We start from the raw sequence: 15,693 nt of genomic DNA on the forward strand, positions 1-15,693 counted from the left end.
CCGCGCTGTCTAACAGTGCTAACGCCCATGTCTTGTTCGTCAAGAGAACTCTCTTCTTGAGCGGCATGTCTCACTGAGACAGCTGCCACTTTCTTCTTTTTAAATTGCTGTTTTTGTTGCAGCGGTTTCTCTTCTTGTTTAATAGAAACCTCCGCTGAGCGTTGTGAATCCTGTCTCGGTTTCACGTACTCCGTCCTCCGCTCTGACCGCCCACCTCTCTCACTTCTCTTTTCCGAGGAGTCCTGAAAGGAACGAGATTGGCGTGTATCAGTATATTGATATCTATCAGGCGTCTTCAAAGTATCCCTATTCCTGAGATTATACTTATTTTGTGGGGTCTCCGGTTGCAGAGACTGCCCACCATCTTTCTTAGGTGTTTGCTGTTTCTTTTCCCAGCGCTTTTTCGAACCCTCAGGTTGTTGCTGTTTAGCATTATCTTTATTATTTTTACCCTGTAACTGGGGTTTCTGTGGTCTAGCCCCTAGGCTATCACGACCAATACTAGAATACGTTTCCGCTATTATTCTCGGAAGCTCCCGCTCCTGATTAAGCAGCGGAACATCCCGAAGACGCATTCGCACTGCTAGTGCCACTGCCTCTCCTTTGAGATTACTCAAAATAATAGAAGAAACTGTGGCAAAATTGCCCAGCAACTGCATGCCCAAATCTAAGGCAGGGGCAGCTCCATATTCATCCTGAATCTGTTTAAGCACGTCCGGTAAATTAGCTAATGTTGGTGTACCGTGTGCCGTAGTGTAGAGCGCGGCAAACACCGTGCCCCAGGTATTACAAAGGTCCACCGGAGAAACCATCCCATACGGCAAACACATCGTCAAAATCCTATGTTTATCCTGAGGTCCTGTATGGGGAAATACTGCTTCCAGCGTATTAATTTTTTGCGCCAGCCAAAATGGAGTCTCCTCTCGTTTAGCCGGTACCTTACCCATAACAGAGTGTACAGTGGCCGGATTAATACCCGGACCCACTGCCTGTGGGTGCGCTGGAGCAGCACGTGCTGCATTCCTATTTAGTGTCTGCATTACAAACTGAACTAATCGTCTATATGTAGCCGTTAATTCTGTATATAAACGACGAACTTCAACCACTGCCAATTGAGCAACCGCAGGATGTGGTGTATATGTAGCCAATAAAGGCCAGGTAGGACCATCATTACTCAGCGGACCTAACCTAACTTGTGCTACTGTGTGTGGGAGGGCGCCATCAAGCCAATTATGGTGTTCTTGATAAGATAGAGGTATTTCTAAATAAGCGTAAGCCCTGTATTGTCCAGGGACATTCGCAACAGTGTATTTGTGAAAAGTATTTGTTCCCCCATCCACTGCTGGAAATCCGACCCAAGAATAAAAAAGTTCCGTTCTATAGGCTGCATGGGCGTCCACCACAAAAGTGACTGGACCCCCCTGGACCGTCAGTCCATGTGCCAACAGATGTCCTGTGAGCGGGTGACGCATATTAATTGCTATATTCACTACATTAGGATTCGCCATTTATATAAAATAGCTCCAGGTCAGAGATGGCACACCAATATCGGGGTTTTCCTTTCAAAGTTCAAGCTTGAACAACCAACCACTAAGCAATAGGAAGCACCTATCCCATGGCGGCGGAAACCCTCAGCCCCACGGACGTCTCCGTATACGGAACCGAGGAGTCAAAATATATATGAGACCAAGAGAGTCAGTCGGACCTAATCATTAGAGCCAGACCAAACGTTGGCGGCGCCATGTCGCGTGGGCTCTCATTATTCTAAATGAGACTACTGGATTTCTAGGCAGCAGGATCGATAACGGTGTGGGGGACTGAGTCTGACCCGCGTGTAAAGAACTCTGTCACCCTAAATCCGGTTTTTGCTCCGGCTAACTAGCAGTGCCTCATTTCTCCCATGTGGAAGGAATGATTCGGCAGCCGAGCGCATGACATCTTTGGAACTTCTCAGGGAAGTCGTGGTTACTCAGATCCAAACCAACTCTCTTATTTCCAATATGATCTCATATACAAATGACCATGACAGTATAAGTTTTATATAATGTTTTAATAAAACGACTGTATTTTAGATATTAAGGCGTGAGCCGCAATAACCAGAACCATACAACACAGTAGGATTGAAATAGTCACCAGGAGAGTAAAACATAAGAACAAAGCTATCATATTGTCTAACAGTTTCTACTCTCCCTCTGCTTGTTCTATTTAGAGCACAGCATGTTAAGCTTCTAGGTTGCCTATTAGAATCACTGTGGAGACATCAGCCCTCATACCTGAGCAAAGACCTGTGATCTTGGTTCAGCATCTGCAACGAGGCAGTCAGCGTCTAGTTGTGGTTCCCTGGTCGGAATCTCCCTCTTGCGTGTATTGGGACAAGGAAGTGATTTTATAACTAACATGTCATCGTGATCACAAAATGTCCCTACGCAGGAATGCCAAGTCTAAACTCTTACCACGTCTATCGGCAATGTACCAGACTGTATCCTTGACTGAAGCACAGAGTAAATATGTTATGGAGAACTCCAGTGCTGAAGTAGGCAAAACAGTGTGATATGAATAAAAAAACAACACCGTAGAACTGGCTATTTGAAAAATAACAGTACGAAGCCTAATAAAAAGCATGTAAAGCAAAGTGCACAGAGGCTCTAAGCTGTCAACAAATGAATAAAATATATTCAGGGCAGAGTGCACAAAGGCCTAAAGCCTGAAGCTAAAGCGCAATGAATACGTAAAACTAACCACACTACACTGCCTCCAACTCACCCCTCTTGAGAGGGGCATCTGTTCCACCATAGAGCACCACCTGCTCCATGGGCTGCCTGTGAGTGATGACCTCAGTCTGGTGCCAGGTAAAATATGATGATCCTAATAATGACACTAATGATCAATGTCTGTGATACACCACAAAGGTGACCATGGATGTTGTCCCACACATGTGCAAATTGCATCGTCCTTTAGATTATCATGTGTCTCATTTAGTCCACTGCACTACAAGTTCCAGAATACTTTGTGATGGAAATGGCAGCTTTCAACTCCTCAGCCCCAAGCAGTGGCCATCACTGCTGCTTCATCCACTTAACGCTGGTAAATGGCAATAGATAATGCCCCTCATGCACTTACCATTATTGTTGGCAGGTAGATGCAATTGTGTACATATGTAACAAGTTGCACATAGTCAACAAATCTTGGTTAAGTCTGGTGACCTTTCCCTTTTATTACGACAGACAGCCAGAGTACAGTCAAACAATGAAGCAGAGGTCCCTGCACCACCAGAGAGACAACATCATGGAGCACATCAACCCATACCATCAGCACAAACTGGTACATAAATATGGCCAGGAGAGGGTCCTAACTCCTACATTGTGATCAATCAACTCATAGATATATTACATAGAATCCATAAACTGTCCCAAAACTGTGAAATGAAGTAGGAAATGTTGTGCATCACACGTGTTAACTAGAATGCAAACTGAAAACACACATATCAATTGTAGGGCATTGCAGTGATCTCTGCTACATGTATGGGTGTGACATCTTGTCAGGCACCACACACTGGGCGGATGTGGGACCCTTGTAAGTATACGTAAAATTACTTTATCAAACGCTTATGCTCCTAAACTGTGGATTAAATGTCAGCAGTATGTAGTGTATGTCTAATATCACTGTTGTCACCCATCTCCACAGGCTCACATATGGCTCATAATAGTATGCCACTTCATAACATGTTGTCTAATGAAAGGTTGACTCAAAATTTAATTGTACAGTACTTACCTAGGTGTTCATATTGGCCCTCACATATGTGGATTTGGCATAGGGCAGCACAGCAAGCCTTCATTATGCCTCACCTCAGGAGGTGTAATGTTTTGGCACATCCCCAGGTTTACATGGTTCTGTAAAACTGGGGCAGTGTCAAAATCCATGAGTGGTGTGTGGGAACATCCCTACAACGCCCATGGAATGCCACCTCAGTGCAGGGTAAGGCAATACAGCAATTTGAGCAGCCTTACCCTACTCCATAGCTATGAGGTCATCCAAAGCCATGCAAAGGGGCTTGGTGTGACCTCATAGATATGATTTTGTAGTTTGTGCAGTGGGAGATGCACAAAAAGTGATGCTCTGGTGGCTCAAATGGCTCATGAATTTGCCCCCAGGTTTCTTATGGAGAGCAGTAGCCACAACCGGTTTGAAAGTCCATGTCATGGATACTCACTGACAAAATCCTAGGGCCTAAACGTACAGTAATTGATGTGGATGAGGGATGCTCTGATACCAGCAGACTTGCGGTTGGGGAGGAGGGTTGGGACTGGTAAGGTGAAGAGAAAGTGAAGCATACACATCTAGTGGTTGAATTGCCCAAAGTGAAACATGTACCGGTTGGGACCAGCCCAGCTTTTCCACTTGATCAAAATGTGTGATCTTAGCCAAATGTTTTTTTAACCTTGCCTCCTCTTCTCCCATTATCACATATAAACAAACCTTGTAATACAGGACTTCGAAATGTGTGTTGTACATAACCGTATCCAGTGTCAGGTAAAATAGACCATGATGTTGCTTAATCACAATGGGAACACAGGCCAGGAAAATAGTACACAGCAGAAACGGCTGACCTCCCAGTCCACAAATGGGCAATTTTGTCCCAGGTGGGTGGGTAGAAGAATGAATGTTACCCAAACCTTGGTTGGTAATTCTGGATATCAAACTTGTACTCTGCAATGCACTGACATGTTCTGATGTGCAAAGGTGAAAAGGTGCATGTTGTGGGAAACTCCTTTTGAAATTTGAACAGACCACATCATACTTATGATGCATGATGCCCCTAAAAATGAAGGTGTATATCCTATAGCTATCAGTAACCTTCAAATACACCTTTGTCTGTAAGTATGATACCTGGTTGAAATCAGGGCCAGGTTGAGTTAACAGCTGCCCAGTGCTGCTGTTGACCAGGGGCCGCATGTAAAGTCAGGAGGGCCACTTATGGCCCCCCCATGTAACTTGCAGATCACTGGTCTATGTAGAATTATTACAATCATCCTTTGACTTAAATATGGACATGTATGTTACATTACAGCTGCTGGTAGGACTACCTCAGTGAAACAGATGACACCATCCAGCGGCTTGGGAGACATCCTGGCTGCAGCAGTCAAACCCCCTGCCATCCGTCCATCTGGTAAGCGTGCCATATAGTGTTGTAGACTATTGATACCCTTCTCATGCACAATAACAAAATCCTTGTGGAAGGTCATTAGCAGATATAGCCACTTGTGTACTGCATCTGAATTTGGTGTGTAATATGTCCCCAACATAACCAATGATGTGTGTGACAAGTGTGCATATTCACATATAATTCATTCAGAATATTAAGGGGGTCATTCTGACCCTGGCGGCAGGTGACCGCCAGGGTCACCGACCACGGGAGCACCGCCAACAGGCTGGCGGTGCTCCCGAGGGCATTCTGACCGCGGCGGTTCAGCCGCGGCCAGAAAGGGTAAACCGGCGGTCTCCCGCCGGTTTACCACTGCCCTTGTGAATCCTACATGGCTGCGGAGCGCGCTCCGCAGCCATGGGGATTCTGACACCCCCTACCGCCATCCTGTTCCTGGCGGGTCTCCCGCCAGGAACAGGATGGCGGTAGGGGGTGCCGCGGGGCCCCTGGGGGCCCCTTCAGTGCCCATGCCCAAAGCATGGGCACTGCAGGGGCCCCCGTAAGAGGGCCCCGCAAAGTATTTCAGTGTCTGCTAAGCAGACACTGAAATACGCGACGGGTGCATCTGCACCCGTCGCACCCCTGCAACTACGCCGGCTCAACTTAATAGTAAATTTACACAAAATTAGATTACACTTTTGTTAAAAAATGTAAACGTTTTTTTACTTAATCAAATACATAACCTTAACCAGGTTTACTAAATGCTGAATATAAATAAGCATGTTAGTGAGGATGAGGATGCTTTAAAATATTTCTAACAGTTAATATATGTAAAACAGATGAATTCACATATTTAAATTATTTTATTATTGAGTGCACATTTAATTTGGTGCTTCACTGTACATTTTATTTTTTATATCCAGGTTTATAACAAATATTTTAAATGTATTTACATTTTTGTATGTAGCTATGCATGTGGTATTTATATACCGTGAACCTTTCCAAATGGCAGTGGAGCACAGTAAGTCTTTAAAGTCTAATATGAAGTAAACAAGTGATAAAAGAGGTAGCTGCTTTGTAGACTATTTATTCATTGCGATGTAGTGTTTTTTCAAGAAGCTGTTCTTCAACTCTTTGCTAAACAGGGCAATCCTATTGGATATAGGGGTGTTGTTCAAGATCCTGGGTGCACAGATAGAAGAGGCTTGCTACCTTGTTTTTAGTGTTAAAATATTTTTTTTATTAATTTTTGAAAATGCATTTATTATGTTTTTCCTATACTTTCCCACTGAGATGTTTACCACCAACAGGTGTAAAGTTACTGGTAGTAACTTTACACTTGTAAATTCTGCTGTAGGAAACTTTACCCCCTTATTTTAGGGGGTGGAGACATGTAAGTCTATATGTGACAAGTAAAACCATAGATGTAGGAATAAATGTACATGGGAATAAAACCACACATATACATACACATATTTACCTTTGTGAATCAGGTCCATTGTTTCTTAGCAACTGGTTACAGTTTGATGTGGGCAGTAGCATTCGTGGGTGGGCTGCATTTTGGCATTTCAGGTTGAATATGCATTGTGGTTCTAGGATGGCATGGTCTGTGTTCAGGATCTGAAAGTTTGGCAGGAGGATGGAGGGTGCTTTAGGTAAATATTTTGAGTCAACCATAACTGCACACATTACAACCAGTCTCAAACTGACATTTATATATAACACTTCAAACATACTCAAACAAGAAATCGGGGAACAAGCTACAAAAATACTCCTAGTGTGTCTTCCAGGAGCTATTCTCATAGGTTATCCAATAATACACCTAATGTGTCTTCCAGGAGCTATTCTCCAAGGTTATCCACAAACACACATAGTGTGTCTTCTAGGCTGGCTGGGATATCACATTTCATTTGTAAATCAACATTATATTTTAAAAAACACACAAATCCCTCATACACTCACTTCCCTATACTACAATTACTACAGAATTATGCACTTTTAACTATCAGAGTTTAAAGCCCAACCCCTCCTCACCGTTTAGGACAGCAGGGTCTGGAATCTTGCCAGTCCGCTTGAACATACAGGTGTAATCCTCACCTGGTTTGTGCGCAATGTTCTATTCAAGAGTCACTGGCGGTGGTTCCTTCAGCCGCGTCCTGGGACTTGATGAGGTAGCAGGCTTCTGGCTGCCGCTCGCCAAAATGTAGTCGAGGTTTTATCAGAAATAAAGAAGTGTCACAATCCTAATAATAATTGAGTATATTTATACGTAAATAAAATAAAATAAGGCTGGGAGTACAGCACAGTCCTGTAACTGAAGCCACACTTAACTCAGCTCTTACAAACAGCGATTATTATACATTTGGTGGGCACCTAAGCTCCCCCTCCTTCACACATTATACAATCAACAAAGACCATAATTCTTTAAACTCTATCTGACTGCTTGTTACAAAAATACAGTTATAACAGATATAATACAGATATATCTTCCTGCGTACACAGTCACCTTCGATCCTACCCTTTGAACGCTATCAATATGTCCTCCCTACACGTCTACCAGCCTTTGAAGTTTTACGGTCTGTCTCCCACTTACTGCCAACCCTGAAACACAAACATCTAGTGTCGTGTCTCCCTTTCAGCCTTTCATAATTTACCCCTTCTCCTAATCCTGGTATCAGAAAGTGGCTCAGACTCTCCTTGTGTATGCGTCCTTCTAAATTATCTATGGTATACGAAGTTGGACTGTGACTGCTTTTACACTGCACCTGGCCTCTCTCCTCATTCTCCTTTCTGTCCCTGAATCCCTATGTGACCATTGTATTCAAACCGAGGCATGTACTTTTCACGTATCATATACACTTCTGCTCACTAGTTTTCTATGTCATGTGTTGACCAGAGTAGGCCTTCTGTTGTTTTCTTGAGGCCTATTACACCTGTCCCCATATTCTGTGTGAAAAACATTGGTGTGAAAACTAACTCAGCTCTATCTATGAATGGTCAAGTTTTCACTCCAAGGTTTTTCACACAAAATATGAGGAAAGGATTTTTTTTTTACCAAGCGAAGATGGCTGGAAAGGCAGGTCCCAAAAAGGTGCCCACATCAAAGTCTTCAGTTTGGACAGGCAATCACAGACAGTGGAGTCAACACTAGTGACATCACCTGCAATTTTCAGAGTAATATGCATATCATCAGAGGAGGCAACACTAGAAACCTCACCTGCAATTTTCAGAGTAATATGCACATCTTCAGAGTACATGTATGAACTATAACCACAGGACAGGCTAGGATGTGGTAAAGGGCTTATGTACAGAGCAGAGGGGATAAAATCAAACCCTGTGAACCCCATAGGGGACTGGTCTAGATGAGGACACGAAAGGGTCAAGAGCCACTTGCTGAGTCCTTTCTGCTAGAAGATTGGTGGACCAAGCCAGTGCCTTATCTTTAATGCCTCAGTCAGACAACCTAGCACAAACAATTTGATGAATCAATGCATCAAAAGCTGCTAAAAGATCCAAAGGGATCATGGCAGCAATGTATCACTATCAGCTCAGTAGCATGATTCATTAAGAGCAGCCACCAAAGCTAACTTGTGCGGAGGGAAGCCTACCTCAAAAGGATGTAAAAGGTAACTAGTTTCCACTTGTTCATTTAGTTGGAGAAAAAGTCTCCTTAAGTACTGGCCCAGTAAGAAAGCAGGAAATTGAGCAAAAATGTACCAGTTTCTCCAGTACAAGGGATCTTTTTTAAAGAAAGGGATCACCTTTGCGGACTTCAGAGGAACCCAAACACAACACAAAGTGAGGGAGGGAGGAATTCAGCATAGCTCTAGGCTGAGAACGTTCAATAAGCAACAGGTCCCTGTGTAGACTTACAGGGAGGATATCTGCAGGTGAACATGATGTGATGCTACTATGAATTAGACATAGAAAATTCTCTAAATTCATGCAGTGGAATTCGGATAACAGTTTCCTTGGAAGAGGTAATGAAGGAACAGGTCGCACCTGTGGGAGCCATGACAACCGATCATCTATCTGAATAAAGAGAGAATTATGTTTTTGTTTAAATAATTCTGCAATGCAATTACATTTTCAGTCGAGGGCAATAAAAGTGGATGGGGGGCTGATTTTGTTAATAGATGCAAAAATAGCGGTAGTAATGTTAGGCGCCTAAATTTTTTTGGGGGCAAAGTATGCTGTTCCAGCTGTCCTAATAGCCCTCTTGTGAGCATACTTACACCTAAGCCATTCATTTTGTAAGGTTGAATTATATGTTGGACTGCATTTGTTTTCTAAATTGTGGAGAGAGTGCTTTAAATCTACAAGGTCTGCAGAAATGCAGCAAAAAGAGGACAGGCATTCATGGAGGTACCAGGGTTCAAAGGAGGGATTGGTTAAAGTAAGAAATTGGGTTGTTGATTGAGTGAGATATGAGCACTAGTCAAGCTCTAACTACAATCCTTGTCAGGATGAGGCAAAAGCCAACCCTAAATTAACCAGTGCTCAGCCCTCTGGTAGCTTGGCACAGAGCAGTCATGCTTAGCTTAGAAGCAATGTGAAAAATATCTGTGCAACACTTCATACAGTAAAAAAGTGAAAAACACCACACAAAAAGGATCCCATATCAAGAACAATAAAATGTTTTTAAATAAATAAAACAATACCAAAGTGTCAAAAATCCAATCAGTAGAACCACAGATTTGCAAGTTTAAAGATTTTAGTGAAAATAGCAGCCAAAAGCACAAAGGGCTAACTACAGATATGTGGTTCCGCTGGACTGGGACAAAGTCACAAGTTGAGGCTGACCGCGATGGAGAATGGGCTGGCTAAAGAGACCCAGTTAGGCGAGTACCTTAAATGCTGGCTTGCTCAGTGTTGGAAGGATCGGTTTCAAAGATTTTTCACAAAGCAGAAGCGGTGCTTCACTTCTGGGATGTGGTGAGGCTATGACGCGAGGTCCTGCATCATCATCGAGGATCCCATCGAGGAGATACATCAGTTCCAAGGAGCTGTTAGGCTGTAATGCAAAGTCTGTTGTTGAAGCTGCCATTGATGAAGGAATCAAGGGCCTGTATCAAGGATGTGTCCCACAGCAGCGGTTCCAAAGAGGTTGCGTGCTACAGAGGCGATGCAGATATTTGTGATGGGTCCAATCCATGCAGCACATGTGATGCATCGGTTCTGCTTGAGGTTGTGCCATGCAACAGAGAAGATATGTCCATTCTGCTAGATCCAAGAGGCCTTGGAGTTACTCTTGTAGTCCTAGGTTCAACAGATGAGTCCTTCTTACCCAGGCAAAAGGGCAGCAGGCAGCTGGTCATCATAGCAGGGCAGCAGTCCTTTAGAACAGAAAAGTGGCAGTCCTTTCAGCAGCATAGTGATCCTTCTTCCTGGAGAGTGTCCACTGGCTGAGAAGTGTACTGAAGAGTTGGTGTTTAAAGTCAAATATTTATACCCAGTTATGCCTTTGAAGTGGGGAGAAGCTTCTAGAGGCATGCCTTTGAAGTTCACAGATTACCTGCCCTCCTGACCATGGCTCCAGACTAACTATAGGGGGTATGCAGCCGTTTGTGCGGAGGCAGGACAGAGCCCATTCAACTGTAAGTGGGGCTGTGCCTAGTTCCTACCCCCTATCCTGCCAGTGATGGCCATTCAGGCACACCTAAGCTCCCAATTGTGTGTGGCTGTCTAGGTTGAATACATTAAACCCACATGTCAACTTCACCTAGTCATGTGACCCAGAGATAGGCTTCAGACACCAAATGGCTAAGGCAGGAAAATGCCAACTTTCTAAAAGTGGCATTTTCAAGATTGCAATTTAAAATGCGACTTTACCATAAGTTAGGATTTGTCATTACATGTAATAAGGAAACTCCTATGTTTTCCTATGGGAGCGAAAATTCATTTGAGAGTTGTTCACTACCAGGACATGTGAAACTTAAAAGTACATGTCCTTCTTTTTAAATATATTGCACCCTGCCCACTGGGATGTCCGTGGCCTACCATAGGGTTGACTTATATGTATTAACCTCTTTAGTGCGGGCGTCGGCCACTGGCTGATGCCCACACTACCTCCCTGATGTGGGTCACCACCAGTGGCCGACACCAGTGAGGGGGTTAAAAAATCATCCGGTGCATTGCACCAGAGGATTTTTTTAAATTTAAAACCCCATTGGGGGACACGGAAGAGCTTCCGTGTCTTCCACCGCCCCCCACCCACCCCTTTGTGAATCTGTGTTCCCCCACCGGAGCAGGAAGCGGAGGTAAGGCCTGTGTCTTCAAAGCAATGCACATACTTCAACTGAAGCATTTCAATTGTAGCTTTGAGGCAGCAATAAAAAAGTCAAGTAAGTCTTGTGATTAATTAAATGTATGTGCGAGGTAGGCTCTGAAGAGATGAAGAACACTTTTGCTGGGTGGTAGTAAGGGAATTCGAGGGGGAGCTCAGAGGAGTGGGAGCACCTATAATGATTGTTGGACTGGGCGCCAGAGGCGCTAAAGACTGTGACGATTGGTGTGTGACAAGGTTTAGAAATACTGGCCCTCATTCTGACCCTGGCGGATACAATCCGCCAGGGCCAACGGGCGCGGGAGCACCGCCGACAGGCCAGCGGTGCCCCTAAGGGCATTCTGACCGCGGCGCTAACGCCGCGGTCAGACAGGGAAAACTGGCGGTCTCCCGCCAGTTTCCCGCTGCCCTGGGGAATCCTCCATGGCGGCGCAGCATGCTGCGCCGCCATGGGGATTCCGACCCCCTTCCCGCCGGCCTGGCTCTGGCGGTTCTTACCGCCAGAACCTGGCCGGCGGGAACGGGCGTCTTGGGGCCCCTGGGGGCCCCTGGGGGCCCCTGCAGTGCCCATGGCCATGGCATGGGCACTGCAGGGGCCCCCTAACAGGGCCCAACTAGGCTTTTCAGTGTCTGCGATGCAGACACTGAAAAGCGCGACGGGTGCTGCTGCACCCGTCGCACGCCTTCCACTCCGCCGGCTCGATTCCGAGCCGGCTTCCTTGTGGAAGGCGCTTTCCCCGCTGGGCCGGCGGGCGATCTGAATCAGATCGCCCGCCGGCCCAGCGGGAAAGTCAGAATACCCCTCGCGGTCTATTGACCGCGGGGCGGTATTCAGGTGGCTTCCAACGGGCGGGCGGCAACCGCCGCCCACCTAGGTCGGAATGACCACCTCTGTGTCTTTTTTGTTTTTTGAGTGTCTTGAGAAAACGTGCTGATTGAAGGAAGAAGTGAAGGTAAGGTGACTGACCTTTACTATTGCACGCATCACACACACACCCACCAGCAATTTTGTGACTGTCTACGTAGGCTAGTGTTTTAGTGCGAGAGTTTAGCCAGCAGCAGAGATGGCATCTCGTTGGATGACTGCTGCTCAAGCCCAACTCGGGTGATAGAGGACAGCTCTGATGTAGGATCAGAGACTAAGACAGCAGATACTGACATGGCATCTGTGGGATAGGACAATGGCCAAGACTCTGGAAGTTATTTTTCCGACAACTCCTCTTCCAGTGATTCTGAGGGAGGTGCTGTAGACAGTCCTGCTGTCCCTCCGCAAACACAGTCTGTGCAGCAGGACAATAGCGGGCTAGCCCAACCCAGAGAGCAGGTGCATGTGGCGGCAAGCACAGAGAGAGTGCTCTCTTGGGAGCTCCCCAATTTAGTTCAGCCCCAAATTCCACGACCCAAATCGTATTGTGGAGACATCAAAATTGTCTATCACAAAACAACCAGGTTTTGTAAGGTAGGCACCTGCGTTTTTGTTCCCGGGGTTGGCATCTATATATGGAAACCTACCAAACCCAGACATTTCTGGAAACTAGACACACGGAAGAGTCCACTGAGGTGTGACTTGTGTGGATTCCCCAAAGTTTTCTTACCTAGAATACCCTTCAAAGGTGAAATGTATAATGAAACACTATTTTTTCTTGCATTTCTGTCACACAAACTACAGGAATATGCTGGGATCCACAAAGTTCCTACCACCCAGTGATTCCTCACTTGTCCAGATAAAAACACTACCCCACTTGAGTGCCTATACCTAGTGCCTGCGTAAGGAATGGATCACCCCAGGGTCAACAGTTGCCTCATGTAAGTACCAACATTGACTGTTGTGTGATCTATTCCTGTCGCGGGCACTAGGCCTACCCCCACAAGTGAGGTATCATTTTTATCGGGAGACTTGGGGGAACGCTGGGTGGAATGAAATTTGTGGCTCCTCTCAGATTCCAGAACTTTCTGTCACCGAAATGTGAGGAAAACTTGTTTTTTTAGCCAAAATGTGAGGTTTGCAAAGGATTCTGGGTAACAGAACCTGGCCAGAGCCCCACAAGTCACCTAGGTCTCTAGTTTAAAAAAATGCACAGGGTTGGTAGGTTTCCCTAGGTGCCGGCTGAGCTAAAGGCCAAAATCCACAGCTAGACACTTTGCAAAAAACACATCAGATTTCAATGTAAAAATGTGATGTGTCCATGTTGCCTTTCCTGTCGCGTGCATTAGGCCTACTCATGCAAGTGAGGTACCATTTTTATCAGGAAACTTGGGGGAACACAGAATAGCACAACAAGTGTTATTGCCCCTTGTCTTTCTCTACATTTTTTTCCTTCCAAATGTAAGACAGTGTGTAAAAAAGATGTCTATTTGAGAAATGGCCTGTAATTCACATGTTAGTATGGGCACCCCGGAATTCAGAGATGGGCAAATAACCACTGCTGCTCAATATCTTATCTTATGCCCATTTTGGAAATACAAAAGTTTTCTTGATACCTATTTTTCACTCTTTATATTTGAGCAAATGAATTGCTGTATACCCGGTATAGAATGAAAACCCATTGTAAGGTGCAGCTCATTTATTGGCTCTGGGTACCAAGGGATCTTGATGAACCTACAAGCCATATATATCCCTGCAACCAGAAGAGTCCAGCACATGTAACAGTATATTGCTTTAAAACATCTGACATTGCAGGGAAAAGTTACAGAGTAAAACTCTGAGAAAAATGGCTGTTTATTGGCTCAATTTCAATATTTTCTTTTCCAGCTGTTATTGTCTGTATGGAAACCTTGTAGGATCTACACAAATGACCCCTTGCTGAATTCAGAATTTTGTCTACTTTCCAGAAATGCTTAGTTTTCTGGGATCTAGTATTGGTTTCACACCCATTCCTGTCACTGACTGGAAGGAGGCTGAAAGCACCAAAAATAGTAAAAATGAGGTATGTCCCAGTAAAATGCCAAGATTGTGCTGAAAAATGTGGTTTTCTTATTTAGGTCTGCCTGTTCCTGAAAGCTGGGAAGATGGTGATTTTAGCACTACAAACTTTTTGTCGATGCCATTTTCAGGGAAAAAACCACAAGCCTTTTTCAGCAGCCCTTTTTTCCCATTTTTTTGAAAAAAACTAAATTTGCTGTGCATTTTGGCAAATTTCTTGGTCTCCTCCAGGGGAACCCAGAAACTCTGGGTACCTTTAGAATCCCTAGGATGTTGGAAAAAAAAGGACCCAAATTTTGCATGGATAGCTTTTGTGGACAAAAAGTTATGAAGGCCTAAGCGCAAACTACCCCAAATAGCCAAAAAAGGGCTCAGCACGGGGAGGGGGGGGGAGGCCCAGCAGCTAAGAGGTTAAGGCAAAAAGGGTATATTTTTAGAACTCGTAAGCTGATGCCTGAAGAGTATCAAAATATTTTCAAAATATAATTAAAGCTGATGTTTGAGTGACAAATCATGTGGAGTTCCGGGGACTTATTACCAATGTTATTACCTTGGTACCGGCTGCATTGCAAGGGAATGGGCTTTGCAGCTGTCACATATAACCCATGTTGACGCATACCAAAGTGACAAAGCATTTTTTGTTTGCATTACTGCTAGCATCCCCACCCAAGGGAGTAGCCAGAAATTAAAAAAAAAAAACATTTTGAACCAAACCTTTTATAGCATCAAGCAAACAAAGGAAGTCATCATGGCCCTCCCCAGAAGAGTTCGCTTGTTTCTTTCCTTCTTGAATCTATCCATTCATCTTTTCAACCTTCCCTTCACCCTGCTGATATTAAAATTTTCACATTTACATTCTGTCATCCATTCATTTCTTCATCCATCATTCATTCTAGTCTTTCAACATTCCTTCCAGCCTTCCATCCATATTCAAACCTACCCATCCATTCATTTAGCTAGCCATCCATCCACCCATGCACTCATCCATCTCTCCATCCACACCCTTTCACTGTATCATCCATCCTCCCTTTCACTCTCCAGCCATCCACTCACTCATTAATTTACCGACCCATTCACTCACTAATCAATCCACCCTTTCACTCATTCATCGATTCACTTCCCTTTCACTCATCCATCTGTCCTTTCAGTCATTCACTCATTCATCCATCTACCCTTTCATCCATCCACCTTCTGTATCACTCATCCATGTTTTCACTCATCCATCTATCCTTTCATCCATCATCCACACTCCCTTTCACTCATCCATTCATTCTTTCAGCCATCTCATCGCTACACCCAATTCTTTCACTCATCCATCATCCTTTCACTCATGCATTCATC

This window comes from Pleurodeles waltl, chromosome 4_1 (assembly GCF_031143425.1).
Source record: "Pleurodeles waltl isolate 20211129_DDA chromosome 4_1, aPleWal1.hap1.20221129, whole genome shotgun sequence".
In the NCBI taxonomy this organism is placed as follows: Eukaryota; Metazoa; Chordata; class Amphibia; order Caudata; family Salamandridae; genus Pleurodeles; species Pleurodeles waltl.